This window comes from Pinus tabuliformis, chromosome 5_2 (genome assembly GCF_031772625.1).
Source record: "Pinus tabuliformis cultivar Carrire ecotype Pingquan chromosome 5_2, CPIR1, whole genome shotgun sequence".
Classification (NCBI taxonomy): Eukaryota; Viridiplantae; Streptophyta; class Pinopsida; order Pinales; family Pinaceae; genus Pinus; species Pinus tabuliformis.
This window is the reverse complement of record NC_142306.1, coordinates 302,116,240-302,131,017: the sequence shown is the minus strand read 5'-3', so window position 1 is coordinate 302,131,017 and position 14,778 is coordinate 302,116,240. Positions and strand designations below refer to the sequence as shown.

Here is a 14,778-nt window from a genome sequence, read left to right as displayed (position 1 = left end):
TTTGCTTCCCATCAGCCACGTCAAACTTTGCCTTAACTTGTGTCTTTGACAATAAAGATTTCCTACCTCTACCTTTCTTGGAGGTACCCCTAGAAGGCTCAGGACTTAGACCACCCACCGAATCCTGAAAGTCGGAGATGGAGGCGGAGGGTTTATGGAGGGACCTTAAGTTATAAGGTCGGGTGACAGAAAGACATCCCGTTCCCAGGCTATTCTTTGAAGGCACCTCACTGTTCAGATTTAGAGACGGGATGGCTTCTGACAAAGACTCTAAGTTATGAGAGAAATCCTCTGAATTTTGCAACTTAGAAGAATTTGCCACGATTTCATCATTACACGCAACAGAAATTACAGGGAGCATAAAAGAAGAGGGCTGCATACCGGGAGCTGGTTCCTCCGAAGGACCAGCCATCTCTGCCGCAGGAGCATCCCGACCTGTCTGATCATCCTTTCGTTGATCGGGGCTCTCCTCCTTCTGCTGCATTTCCTCGTCCACTATGTTAGCTGTGTCTCCGGTCTGGTGGTCCTCCTCAATAACTTCCTCTTTCTTCTGAGATTTGGGTGAACCCGTCAAGTCCTCCCACTCCTCCACCTTCTGCTGGACCCCCCTTCTTCTTTTCCCCAAAGGGCAGTCCCTCGCTAGATGCCCGTATTCATGACAACAATGGCATCTGAAAGGAAAAAGTTCATAGTCTAGCAGTTGTTCATAAACATATTCCTTGTATTGCAGAGGAAACGACTCCACAAGTCCTTCAGATGGATTGAGCCTTACCAGAATCCTTGCAACCCCTCTTTCAAAAGTCTGCAGATAAGATCTATCCACATCTAGGAAGGTACCTAAATGATTCCCTATCGATTTGAAGACTGAGTCCACCCAAAGGAACGGCGGAAGGTTTGGAGCCCACACCCAAACAAGAATTTCATCTACTTTCTCCTTCGCCGCATCGAACATGGGGGTCCAACGTTTGAAATAAACAGGTCTGCTTCCAAACGCCCAATTTCGTGCTTCAACCCATTCCATGGCTTCCTTAGTATCAAATTTTACCATAAACCATCCTTTAACCAAAATATCCGTTCTAAAAGACTTTGCTGGGGTTTCCAGCCATTGACTCTCAGCCCATTGCCTTAAAAATTTACCGGATACGTATCTCCCTCTTGCTCTGCTCACAAGAGTGCATTCTGCAACTTCCAAAGCTTCTTCGACCTGGACATCCATGCCTAGGACCAAATTGGAAACCCGCTTCTTTTTCCACGCCTTAGTCTTCTTTCTTTTTTCCTCTACTTTCTCTGTTGTCGGCTCCGGAACCTTTCCCGTAACAGCTGAAGGTAGGCCGCCTTCCTCCCGCACATGGGTCTTTCCAACGCCCTTTGGGTTTTGGTTTTCATTGGCCGGAGCGGATTCAACCAAACCCTCCACAGGGCTGCCCGCCTCACCTAAAACTGAATGCCCTTCGTATAAAGATTTCTCAAGATGCAGAGGGTTTGCGAATACCCCCGTAGTCGAAGAATTGAAAAAACCTGCATTGCCCTCTTCCCTTCCAAGAGAACCCGGTATCCGGTCGTTCGCAATCAACTTCCTCCTTACCTTCTCCTGAGTGTAAAGCTCTCCCGATTCTTTCCCCATACCCTGCACGCCACCCACCGACCTCCATACTCCATGAATATGTGGTAAGTTGATTATGTCCTCGAGTCCGCCCGAAGAGACAAAGTTTTTTGCAGGAGAGACCGACTTACCAACCGGCAGAGGTCTGAGCTTATCCTTCTGCTGACCAAGAGGGTGGTGAGGGCTTATATCCTCCGGAAACCTTTCTCCTCGCCCACAGCTGCTCGAGAGCTCCAAGCTTTCTTCCAACAGCCCCTTAGCTGGATTATGACGCCACGAGACTCCTCCCGGAAAAAACGCACCAGAGAAAACATTCGAATGCCTGATAATGTCACTGATATTCTTCTCTGTTACTTCCTTGCCCCAAACCGTGAGGATATCTTCAGGAGCCGGGTCCAGGTCAACCGCATCACTAGAAATTACCATGGTTAATAGCTCTCCGTAAAAACTGTAACCGACTTGCGCTCGAAGCCCGAAAGGGAAACTGCATAGAACCGCCTCCGAATGCCGTTTTCAGGAAAGATACCCAGGTTAGATGCCTCCACTAGTGAGCATACCGTAAACAAGCCGCCGCGAACAGAAAACCGATAAAACTCCTGCAGAGGAGTATAAAACTCCGTTTGACGCTGTCGTGTAACCCGTTTCCCAGCCCGAACCCAGCTGTCGCCTCAGACTGATCAACTTACTAGAACTACTACTGCACTTTCTTCATCAACAAAAGCCACTTGAAAATGCTTGAAAATAAACTCTCTATAAGGGCCATTACCAATAAAAATATTTGTAGTGGAGGGGGTTTCTACATGTTGACCAACCATGTAAATTGGATCTTATAAATTATAATTCTTGTTTTCTAGCCTTCTATTTATGTAGATATCAATTGTGTAGTTGATCGCATACTTTTTATAAATAAATTTCCATAGCTATTACAGTTCAATTAAGAGCCAATCTCTTGCAGAGTTCAGAGTTGAATTCATCTGTAACTGCCTTTGATTTAGGGAGTGATCTAGAAAATACTTCAATGCCTAACAAGACTATGATAATCACAACCATAAATGCAGCTTTGGCAGAAGAAAACAATGTACTACATTTGTACATGTAGCGCCTTCGAATAGTTATTGAATCATGTTCTCCTCGTTGCAGTGGACCAGGGGTCATTTAATCGTTGCCAACGTATTCATCACATTGTTATATTTTGCTGAAAGACATATTTGATTTCAATGAATCTGCCTCTGCATCCCAAGCCTGGCGTGAATTGTAAAATTCAATGAATCTGCCTCTGTGTGCCACTAGAAGTTGTTGGATGAAAATATCTGTTTTAAAGGCAAGAAATGGAATGGTTTTTTTGTTATTTGGATTACCAAAAGAAATGGCTTAGTTAAGATAGCTTATAAATGGAGGTATAAGTTCTAAGTCTCTCATGGTGTCATTTCAATATATTGGCCCTGTTCAAGTTTTGAATGATTCAGAAATTAGCAGATCTGTTAGATAGTGGAGGTAGGAAATTTGCACTTCTTTTCTGTCAAACGTGGTAGCTGATAAAAGATGAGAAACAACTTAATCACACACATGTTGGTAAAAGCCTAATACTAAGAAGGTTGGTAGAAGTGGATGATTAAGATTGTTTATAGGTTTAGCCAACAGTTTTATTGGTAACATGCGTAGTTTGAACTTTTGGTGATATTGTTTCATCACATAGGCTGACTACAGTTTGGTGAATTGTTACTGGAAATATACTTAAATCAAGATAAAATATAGGTGGTAATACCTAGTTGAATGGAGAGTCCTAGTATATTGGCCCTTTTGAGGATTATTACTTGACCAGTTTGTTGCCTTAGTCTGCTGAGTACATTTTTTTTTGTTGGTTGGTTGTTGTTGTAATTGGTAAATTGTATAGGTGATTTTCATTGCTTATTGGAATAACTGGCTTCTTGAATAGGGCAGTCATGCAGTTGAGTATGTGAGAGGGGTTTGTAGAACACATTATCTAATGAACTCTTATGTAGAGGCAAAAAGTCTCACTCATAGCCTACTCAGGGCTTCAGATGGGAATTTCTTGTATAGAATGATCAACTTACTAGAACTACTGCTGCACTTTCTTCATCCACAGAAGCCACTTGAAAATGCTTGAAAATAAACTCTCTGTAACGGCCATTGTCAACAAAAATATTTGCAGTGGAGGCCCTCAGCCCAACAACCATTTTAGCCAGCCTTGGAAGGCAAATAGTTGAGTTCAAACATGATGAAAATTTAATTCCCTGTATACAAAAGCATGTATTAGGTGTTGATAATGGCTAGAAATATGAACTGAAGATGTATATACCTCCTTCTGTACAAAAATGAACAGAAGAGGCAAAGGTATAGGGTTCACCTCGAATTTTCTTGCAAGTTCAATCCACTGTAGGATGTGAAAGGAAGTGTCATAGTGCTAAGAGCGAAAAAGAGGGGAAGGAAGAAACTAATAATTTCAGAAATTTTAGCTTTCTATCCGTACCTTGATTTGTTCTAATAAAATTAATATTAAATGTTTGACGGCATCCAGGGAGCTATCTGGTAATGATAATAATAATATTATTAGTATTATAATAATAACAACAACAATGGAAAGGTGGGGAAGGAAGAAACTAATAATTTCATAAATTTGGACCTTTTATCCTAGCTTTATTTGTTCTTTAGATCCAACTAATATTTTGTAGATCCAACTTATGGTGAACCAGCAGCTTGAAAGCCAATTGCAAGTCATTCAGCCAACAACGATCTATAAGCATGCCATAGTATTATGTCTCTGCATATTCACAATAGTGATTCCACTGTCATATTATTATTCCCCACTTGGACAGAGCGATGACACAAGGGGTTTCTACATGTTGATCAACCATGTAAATTGTATCTTATAAATTAAAATTCTTGTTTTCTAGCCTTCTATTTCTGTAGATATCAATTGTGTAGTTGATGGCATACTTTTTATAAATTCTTCCACAACCTATTATTATTTACAAAATATTCATTTTCAGAATACACATAACTAGCTATTGCAATTGTAACTCATTATCATCCACACTTGCTTTCAACAATGTCCATTCACATGTCCCTATTTTTCCCCACTCTATGCTATTCTTCCCCACTCTATGCCTTACGGCGTTTCCTTTGCAACATAAGGTGCAAATGCTAGTTTTTTCCTTCTTAAAATTATTATATTAAAAAAAATTATATTTATAATCAATAATAATATTTTTTTTCCATAGATTATTATTTTTGAAATTTTATAAAAATGGTCTTTTAAACATTAATTAACATTCATAATATTTTTTATAATATAATGTAATATGCTATTCATTACTTGGTTACTATTATTAAATTGTTTTAATCTTTTATTAATAATACACTATAATATGACATTTATTGACATTTATTATTAAGTTATTGTTACTAAGTTGTTTTAATCTTTTATCAATGTAATCTACCATTCATTGTTCAATTATTGTTACTAAGTTGTTTTAATGTTTTATTCATAATTAATTTTTTTTTATAAGGACATTAAAAACACTTTCATATTACTACACATTTTTAATACAATCTATGTCTAAATTTGGATTCTTTAGTCCTTAATAATAATAAAGGTTGAGGCCATTTTTATATTATTATAATTTATTATCATTTTTTCTAAGTTATATTATTTGGGAAAGTTTTAAATACTTCTTCTTATTTTAAGGATGGTACTTCGAGTAAATCTTAGAATTTTTAGGACACAAGGTTGGTCAATAATATGGTTTAAATCCATTACAAAAATGTTCAATTTGAGCTTAACATGTCACTAATGGATATAGAACATGGGTGGGAGGATAACACTTTAACTTACAACCACTTGAGCTATACCTAATTAACATGTAAAACCTTACTCTATGTATATTCCAAAGGTGGAAAAACCTATCATAACTCAATTTTCAACTAACAACAAGGAAAACTAAATTGGTTACTATCTATGAATGCATGCTAACTCATCACCATTATTCGAGGAAAACCATGGCACCTAAAAAGTTCCACTAGAGATCTCAAATAGAATCCCCTCTTGCCAAAAGTCTGTAGGTCTTGGGTTGTTAATATGCCTACTTATGTTTTAAGTCTTACTCTAGGACCAAAATGTGGTTTCAACCTAGACAATATTTCCAAGAAATCCAATGTGTATACAATGAATATTGAGGTTACAATAACGGGGTCATGTGCTTTCAAGTAACATATAATCTTAATTCCATACATGAAACCATATACCATCTTTAAATCGTAGTTTAACTTCTTAACAAGAGGAAGGGACACACACACACAAGTACACACATATTTCTATGGGAGAAAAATCTAGTAATTTAATTAAAGAGTCTGAAATTACATTTGTAGATGTTGATAAGCATTCAAAGTGGTTGATGCTAAAAACTATCATATGTCAAGAAGAGAAAAAAAGTCAATTAGAGTTGTTCAGTACATAAGTTTGTCCATCATGCCAAAAGAGTACATATATATTTCTTGCGTATATCTTATCTTGTGTCAAAAAATAACATGGAAATATGCAAAAACCGGTTTTTTGAGGATCCTTTGATAGTTGTAAAGCGTATAAATCAAAAAGAGAAAAAGCAAAGCTCAGAATAGCTAGAGCCTTGAGCCATGAAAATATTCTGAAGTGGAGTCTTGAGTTTTTTTCTTATATTTTCTAGCTACCTTTATTAATTGCCAACCTATCTTTTGAGAGTGCATTTGCTTCTTTGCTCCTATCCCTGTAGACATGGTCAAAATAAATTTGGGTGAAGAAAGTAATAAGAAGTTTTATGCTTTGGAACACTACAAAGAAAATACCCTCTAGCAGAGGTTTTTGCTGAGCCCCTATAAAAATAGCCCAAAAATCTATTTGTAGTGGAGGTCACTACCCAAGTTAGGCGAGCAGATGTTTTTTTAACGATGCATCGATAAAACACTAATGCGCCAGTGTGTTGCTATATTAATATGCACCAATGCTTAATAGCATATGGTGCACCGTGGCAAAGTTATTTTTTATTTTTTAGAAAAATAAAAAAATAAAAAATTTAAAAAAGAATGTCGGTCATAAAATTTATTTTCACCATTTCGGTGCTATACTCGCACAAAACATCGATGTTATTCTAGTTCTGACACGCCCAGGTGCATAAATAACATGGTGCACCATGGTAGGGTTTTCAATTTAAAAAAAAGTGGTGCACTTCGTAGATACTCTGCATCAGTGCGTTAATTACTCGAGCGCACAGGAACAAGGTTAAATAAAAAAATCTTACCAACTGTAAAATTCATTTTAACCATTTGTAGTGTTGTAGAGATCTCAAGCACTGGTGTAGCCTTTGCCTCTGTGAAGCGCTTTGCCATCAATGCTTCCCTTTCTTTCCATCCTTTCATTTGTTGCTCACTGCGTGCCTTTCAAATTTTGTCAAACAATAGTCAAATTTGATTTTTGGTTTATGTGGGAACCATGCCTCCCTGACGAGCAAATGTCCAAGTAATGCAAATGTTTCTCCCTAACATAATTTTTTACCAGGGTAGAATTAAAAATTAAGTTAAAAAAAAAATGTTTTTTATTTTTTATTTCTTCATGGTTCGTTCGAAACATTAGGCTCGCACTATTCATGGTGCACCCTACAAATTTATAGGGTGCACCACAAGTCAATGCATAATGTTAATGCACTGATAGTGGTTAGGTGCATTTGGTAAATGGAAACACACTGGGCCATGAAATTCCAAGACGCATCACTTTAAAAATTATAATTTTTACGGCGATGCATCTGGTAAAGGTAACTTCCTGGTGTGTTTATTTTTTCCAACTGCACCAAATAATATTTAAAAATTATAGCTCAGTGCGTTCATTAACTTGAACGTTCCTGTGTGGTGTGTCAACGTAAAATTAATACATCAACGCGAAATGTTATGTCAATGCATCACATTGAAAAACATAAATAACTAATGATATGTATGTATGTGAAACGAAGGCGATGCATCAAGTCGATGTACACACCGTTTTAGGTGCATTCCTTTTTTCGACGCATCGTGTATTGTGCGTTCCTAGTTTTTTGTAGCATTGAGGTTGAATTATTTTTGTTTTTAATTGAAAGTTATATGTCCATATTTATAAACAAACTTTTCATTTAATAAAAAAAATTATGTTTTATGTATGAGGCTAATGTATTAGATGTGTCAATCATGCAGAGACATGAGAGGAGAGAGGAACAACAATAGTAAGAGCAAAGAGTTGACTAGTACAATATGGTACGAGGGTGGGAGACATGAGAGAGGGAGATGGATTTGTACCCTTGCCCTATTACCGTAGCGACCCAAGGCATCTTGAGGAATGTAGGCCTCCTTAAGTACTATGAGGAGGCTACATCCTTGAAGGGGCACTTCAGGTTATTAGCACAATTGATCCGTCGGTGGGATTTCCATCGACAAGCTTTCGATGTCGGTCCTGACATGTGGTTTCAACCTAATGATGAGGAAATTTATTTTATCACTAGCCTATTCATGAGAGGGGGGTATTATCCCCAGTTACCTGATGTCCTCCATGGTGTTGCAACAGAGAGTCATCTTGTTTACTCTTAGAGATATGTTGGGGATCATGTAGTTTCTCCAACAGATTTTTAGGTGTTTGGTGGACAACTACAGATCGCTTCTTTTGGTGCAGAGGAGGTTAGGTGCCTCTCACTATTAGTGAGTACCATTTCACACTATATTAGTGATGGGTAGCACATTAGTTTTTGTCTTTTGTTTTATGTTTATTCTTTGGTGCAAAGGCCACAATGTATCAGATGGTCTGCCATTTTTTTTGCGGAATTTTTGTATAGATTTAGATAGACGTCGTGTTATGATACATGGGAGGGTGGAATTTCCTTTCGCTTTAGAGTCGTTTTGTTTAATTTTGAGAGGTTTTAGGAGATGAGACATACTTTTCACCATTGCCCTCTAAGGCCGATGACTGAGGTGCGAATGCACATGTGGGGCGAGATGATGCCTAAGAGGGGCTAGCCAGAGTATCTGGCTAGGATTTCTTTTGATGCACTAGGGATACAAGGTAGTGAGGCCGACCATATGTTCATCTTGGTGTCGTGCCCTTACGTGGGGATGGATTGGCAATAGTGTTCCAACATCCTCTTCACATAGGATGAGCCAATAGATGATAGAGGTAATATTAATGTTTTCTTTAAATTAATCTAGTTTCATTTTATTGTCTTAATTAATTAGAATAAAATTTATTCTAGCACATTCTTTAATTTGTTTTATTAAATTGTTTAATAAAATTGTCTAATTATTGTTGTGTACTATATATTTTGTAGACATTAATACATTTGTTGGGGACATGCCTCCTCCCACACTAGATGCTGATGCAAATATCGCTGAGGCCACGAAGGGTGAGGGACATCTTGATCGGATTAAGATACACACAGGCATGCGGTTGCATTGTAGGCCTAATATTGGATTCAGGATGGAGTTGGGCGACCGACTCTCTAGATGTTTCGTTGAGTCGAGAGTTTTCCTTGAGATGAATCGAGACATAAGAGCAAATCCTAGGCTCTTGGAGATCTGGATGAACTTGTCGTGCAATATGATGGGTCTTATGTGTTATATAATCAGAGCTACCGAGTTTATATTGACATTGAGCAGGGATGGCTCCATGCATTAGATACATAGTATTCACCCAATACTACCCCATCAGATCATGATGTTCCTGGTGGCGATCCTTCTGGTAGTACTCTGCCTTCTCAAGATGGCCAAGCAACAAATACACAATATTCACCCAGATGTACTACCCCATTGGATGATGATTAGGGTGTCGATGATCCTTCTGGTAGTAGTCGACCACCTCCTCCTAATTCACCTCATGATCGCCTACTGCCTCATGTTTCTCCTTATAGAGTAGAACAACAACCTACTCCTCCACCTCATAGTTTGACTCTTGATCAAGCAGTTAACCATCCATTGTCTTCTGCTACAGAACAGACTGCACTTTTACTATTGTATCAGATATTTTATAGTAGTTATTTGACTTGTTTGATATATATATATATATATATATATATATATATATATATATCTAAAGGTGCATTTTTTTGTTCATGTTGATGTTGATGTGTATATTGTTAGGTCATGTTAGATATGTTCATATAATATGCTTGCAGATAGATGTGTATGTTATAGCAATTATTATGTCAGTGCATAACAATGACATTTATCGTCCATGGGTTTGTATTATTAACGTCGTACAAATTTTTTTGCCAAGAATCCATGGATTTTCCATATTTAACCTTAGGATTTTAGATTTCCTAGATGATGATCAGAGCATAGCCGCCACATCAGGGCTACAGATCTCGATGCGGCGATGAGCTCTGTCAATACGATAGGCAGCAGGCTCCTCTAGTACAACAATTAAAACTCAACCGTTACAGATGTGGATGTGTTATGTGTGATAACTCTACGAAATTCCCGTGGAAGATTGATCATGCCTTTACTCAAAGGACACAAAACAACTAATTCATTTTTACGCAAGCTTCAATTATAGCAAAGACAATACCCATGGAAGATAGATCATGCCTCTATTCAAAGCACATTAACCAGATGATTTGGTTTTCTACAAGCTTCAAACATAACAAAGACAAGGTTCTCCACTGAATTGACTATTTCACAAAGCCTTCCCATCCTCTAGAGGAAGTCATTGACTCTTGGCTCGAAAAAACTGCAGGTCATAGGTAATTAGCAAAATTTTATTTATTATAAATATATAAGGAAAAATACTCGAATTGATTCATCTTAACCTAATATGAAAATGTATAACTAGTTCGACTTAAATATTTGTTACAAAGATATTGCGGGCAGGGACGCTAGTGAAATGAGAGCACTAATATTAAGGCTATTGGCTGCAATTTCAGAAGCTCTAGAGCTAGATTCCGATTACTTGGACAGAATTCTTGGCAAACATAGCCAACTGATGACTCTAAATTACTATCCTTCATGCCCAAACCCAGATCTTACTATTGGTTTAGCAAACCATTCAGATGCAAGTGCCCTCACTGTGTTAATGCAAAATGATGTCAGTGGCCTGCAAGTAATCAAAAATGGAAAGTGGGTTGCTGTAGAACCCATAGCTAACGCGTTTGTGGTCAATTTGGGAGATCAAGTACAAGTTAGAAAGAATTAACAAATGCATATAGTCATTTTTTTCCCGTGTATGCAAGAATTTGGCAGTATTCATCCAATTTGATTATTGTTTGATTTGAATATAATAGGTTGTGAGCAATGGGAGATTTAGGAGCGTGGAGCATCGACCAGTAAAAAATATGTATAGTGTACACATATTAGTTCTTGCTTCATATTTTCTTGCAGATGATGCTTTTATTGCTCCTGCAACGAGCATGGTGGATGAACAACACCCGGCTGTGTATAGAGGATACAAGTTTGAAGAGTTTTTGGGAGCTTTCTGGAACCAGGAATTAAAGGGAAGGAGGGTGTTGAATCATTTTCAAGATCTAGTGATTAATTACTCCTATTAGTTGGTGGAGCCATCCTTATTAGTCCCTGCCTCCGGCATAGCAGGGACTATAGCGATCGATCGATCGTTTGACTGCCTATTAGTTGATCAGTTGACCCGTTTGTTTTGTTTTTCTTGTATTTTAACCAAAGTTTGATCATAACAATTTTATTCATGTAAATTTTATCCAAAGTTTTAACACTGAAAGCATTCTACCTCTTATTAGAGGCTTCACGTGGCCCGATGCAAGAAAATTGCGACAATACCATTTTATCCAAAGTTCAAACAACCAATATACTTCGAAGCCCTTTCGAGGTCTTTTCCACATGTATATCAAAGCTCCTTCCACATGGCTATTAGCATGCAAGGCCCCTTCCATATGGCTATTAGCATGCAACTCTGGTATGGTAAAAGATAGTCGCCGCCTGCCCAGAAGAGTCTGCAAGATTTCAATTGCAGTCTTTGGACGTGCTCTGTTATCTACACGCTTGAGTCGCTTGAGTCTGCAAGATTTCAATTCTAGCCTTTCGACGTAGTTCATAGCTAGTTGCACCAGAGAAAGGCAGTGGCATTGTAGTTTGCGACCTGACAGACCTGGTATGTATCAGACTATCTTTATGTATTTGGGCAAACTTTAGATGCAGCTAACTCCGGATAAGTACCTTACTTGTCATTTTATGTTATTCCAATAGCTGCAAGGGATCTACCTGTAGAGGATCATGGAGAACCTGTTAATTTAAAGCATAAATTTAGCACCGTGGCTTCAAGGTGAACTTACCAAAACCTTAATAAAAAACTCAACGCGAAATGCATCCATTTCGTTCTTTAATTTCCTCTCCTTTAAATGCATCGTTTTTTTTTTTACTTTAACTGTTTATATTTACCGCAAGTGGTATTAATGATATTGAACATGAAAACCTTACTCAAAAACTCAACGGTAAATGCCTCATTTAGTATTCTTAAGATCTTTAAGGTCTCTGGGAAATTTAAGATAGCAGATAAAGCATTTTGACACTCATTAAACTCAGCCATGCCCCGGCCCAAGACTGATGTCCTGTATGATATTCAAATATCAGTGAACATGAGAAGAATACGGTGTTCTGGTGCACTCGAGAGAATGAGCCGAAATATTCTGCAAAACTGGGAAAGTAGAGTTTTTATTGAATTACAATTCTGTTCATATTTTATTATAATTTAAGTTTATTTAAATTGAACAAAGCTGTTGGGTGCTCAAAAAATTGATTATATTTCGACCATAGTTGGGATTTCTACCCAATTCTTATCAAATTTGTAACTGACAAGAAAATATATATCGTAGAAAAGTCTGTTTTCTACATCTGTGTATAGTAAACTATAACAAAGAAAACATCTTTCAAATCATTAATTAAATGCAGATTGTAATTAGGAGGTTTTTCAATCACATACCTGAACTGCAAGCAAAGGAAGAGACCAGCCGTCTGCACAAATAGAATGGTTCAGAGGAAACAACAGTTCCTGAATATAGCAAGGACTTTTGTGAAGGAGAATCTGGTCAAGAGTGGCATCTGCAATGACCTCTGTAAATTGGGCACCCTCGTCATTGCATTCGATATTTAGAAAACTGTCGGGAGAGTTGACCAATCTGCTAGCGAAAGGGTAGAAATGAAGGAGCACCTTTTCCAGGCTCCATTTCAACCACTCAATTGCTACTTCATGCGAATTATTAACAAATCCATGTTGGAAGAAGAGTACATACTGAATGTAGTTGGCCTCTGCTAGCTGAAGATCAAATGGAGAAAGCGAGCAATGCTTTTCTTGTGTTGGATTTGCAGGACAGACTATGGAACTACTCACTGTGCTTACACTACCCATGGAGAATAATTTTTCTACTGCACAGAGGGAAAATTATAGTGCAGATCCAACCGCAGAATTATAGCCAAACCCGAATGGGTCCAGGTTTTATAGCTTCATGTGCCTCTGACTAAATTTTTATCTACCGAAGGTTCAACGAATTACTTTAGCTTTTGGTGGGTTCTTCAATTCACACACGGCACCGACCAAATCCAGAGGTGCTACACATCTGTAACCTTGCTAACGTTGCTCCTGCACCACAAACAAAATCTGCTTCCAGAAACATGTGTCATACATGCAGAAGGGTCACACATATGTAACCTTGCATGGAAAAATGGGGCCACGTAGTATTTTAGAGACTCAAATAAAAGATGTCGGGGTGTCAGTCCTTGATGTGCCCAAGACGTGCAGGTTCCATGTGCCTATCTACTTAGAAGTTGAAAATAGAAATAGGAAATACCCATGCTAATCCCATTCTAATTGTGGTAGAGCATACATAGTGAACATCCAATTCTCAGTGTAGTTCCTATGAATCTGGTTGAAAATCAAATTGTTGTTCCCATGGCAGCCACTACAACATTTTCATATATTTGCATTCTGACCTACTCTTGTAGTAGGATCTTGCTATCACCTTATGATTCCGTCGTAGAATCGTCTCCTGTTGCTTGTCAAAAATAGGGGATGGGAATTATCAGTTTACTGGCGTCAACCAGGCAGATACAGACAATATAAGGAATCAATGGATTAGATATATGGTTTCGCTCCATGCCCACCCAGATTCTATTCGAGCACTAGGCTTCTTTTGTGGCCTACTCCTCCACCCCAAGTGCCATTTTGAAGGGTTCAGTCTTCATGCATTTCAACAACAATGCAGCAAATGACAACGCTTACGCATAAGGAGAGAGATTTATGAACCAGTCTCGAATAAAAGTGAACAACATGCTCTTTTAAGTCGAACTGCATGAAAAATATAGGAAACGTGGCAGAGTCCTTTTGACAAATATAGGAAAGTGGCATAGTGTTTTTGAGGCGTGATATTATCATCTTCACATTTGTTTGTATTGACTTGCTTCAATTACAAAACTTTAAGGAATTTTATTTTATTTTTTGATTTCATAGATTTAAAAATAATGACTGAATGCACAATTAACATAGCTTTTATTGTGAATTTGCCTGCCACTGGAATACCTTGGCAGGGACTACAGTCTATTCATTGTATCGATGGTATGTTATTTTTTTACCTTTTTAATATTTTATTTCAATTATTAACATTTAATATTTTATTTTATTTCAATTATTAAGATTTAATATTTTATTTAAATAAATAAGTAAATATATTAAAAGATGTAAATTTATATTAATTTATGCTTATGAAGTTAGGATTTCCTGACATATTAACGCGATAGCATTTTTGTTTGAGTGATTACAGTATAATCTACAGTTAGTGTCTATCAACTGCGTTACAGAAGGGGCCATTTATAATATCAATCTTGGAGGTTTATTGCTTATCGAAGCAGACCAAGTTCTGCACTGCGACGAACAGGTATTATGATAGTTTCTAATTATTTCCCATCTATCCAGCTATTGTTATGTTTTGTTTTCTTCTTATAGGGTCATTGAGGTTGCCCTTGCAAAAATTGCAGGTTAATCCAGACTCTTTTGTCCCTGTTGTTTTTGAACTAACTTGGGTATTGGCCCAGATTATATAATTGCCCTGAATCTCAAATTTGCGCAGGTGGGTCTTTTAGTGATGCCATTAGGGTTCGACCCTTCGAAGGGTTTCCCAAATTCAGGATGCTGAGTAATACATGAAACCAGT

General features: G+C 37.6%; 1 pseudogene; it reads left to right on the top strand.

The window, feature by feature from the left end:
• Window positions 1–10,490: 10,490 nt before the first annotated feature.
• On the top strand, window positions 10,491–11,151 carry LOC149158736 (protein DMR6-LIKE OXYGENASE 1 pseudogene; annotated as a pseudogene).
• Window positions 11,152–14,778: the final 3,627 nt, after the last annotated feature.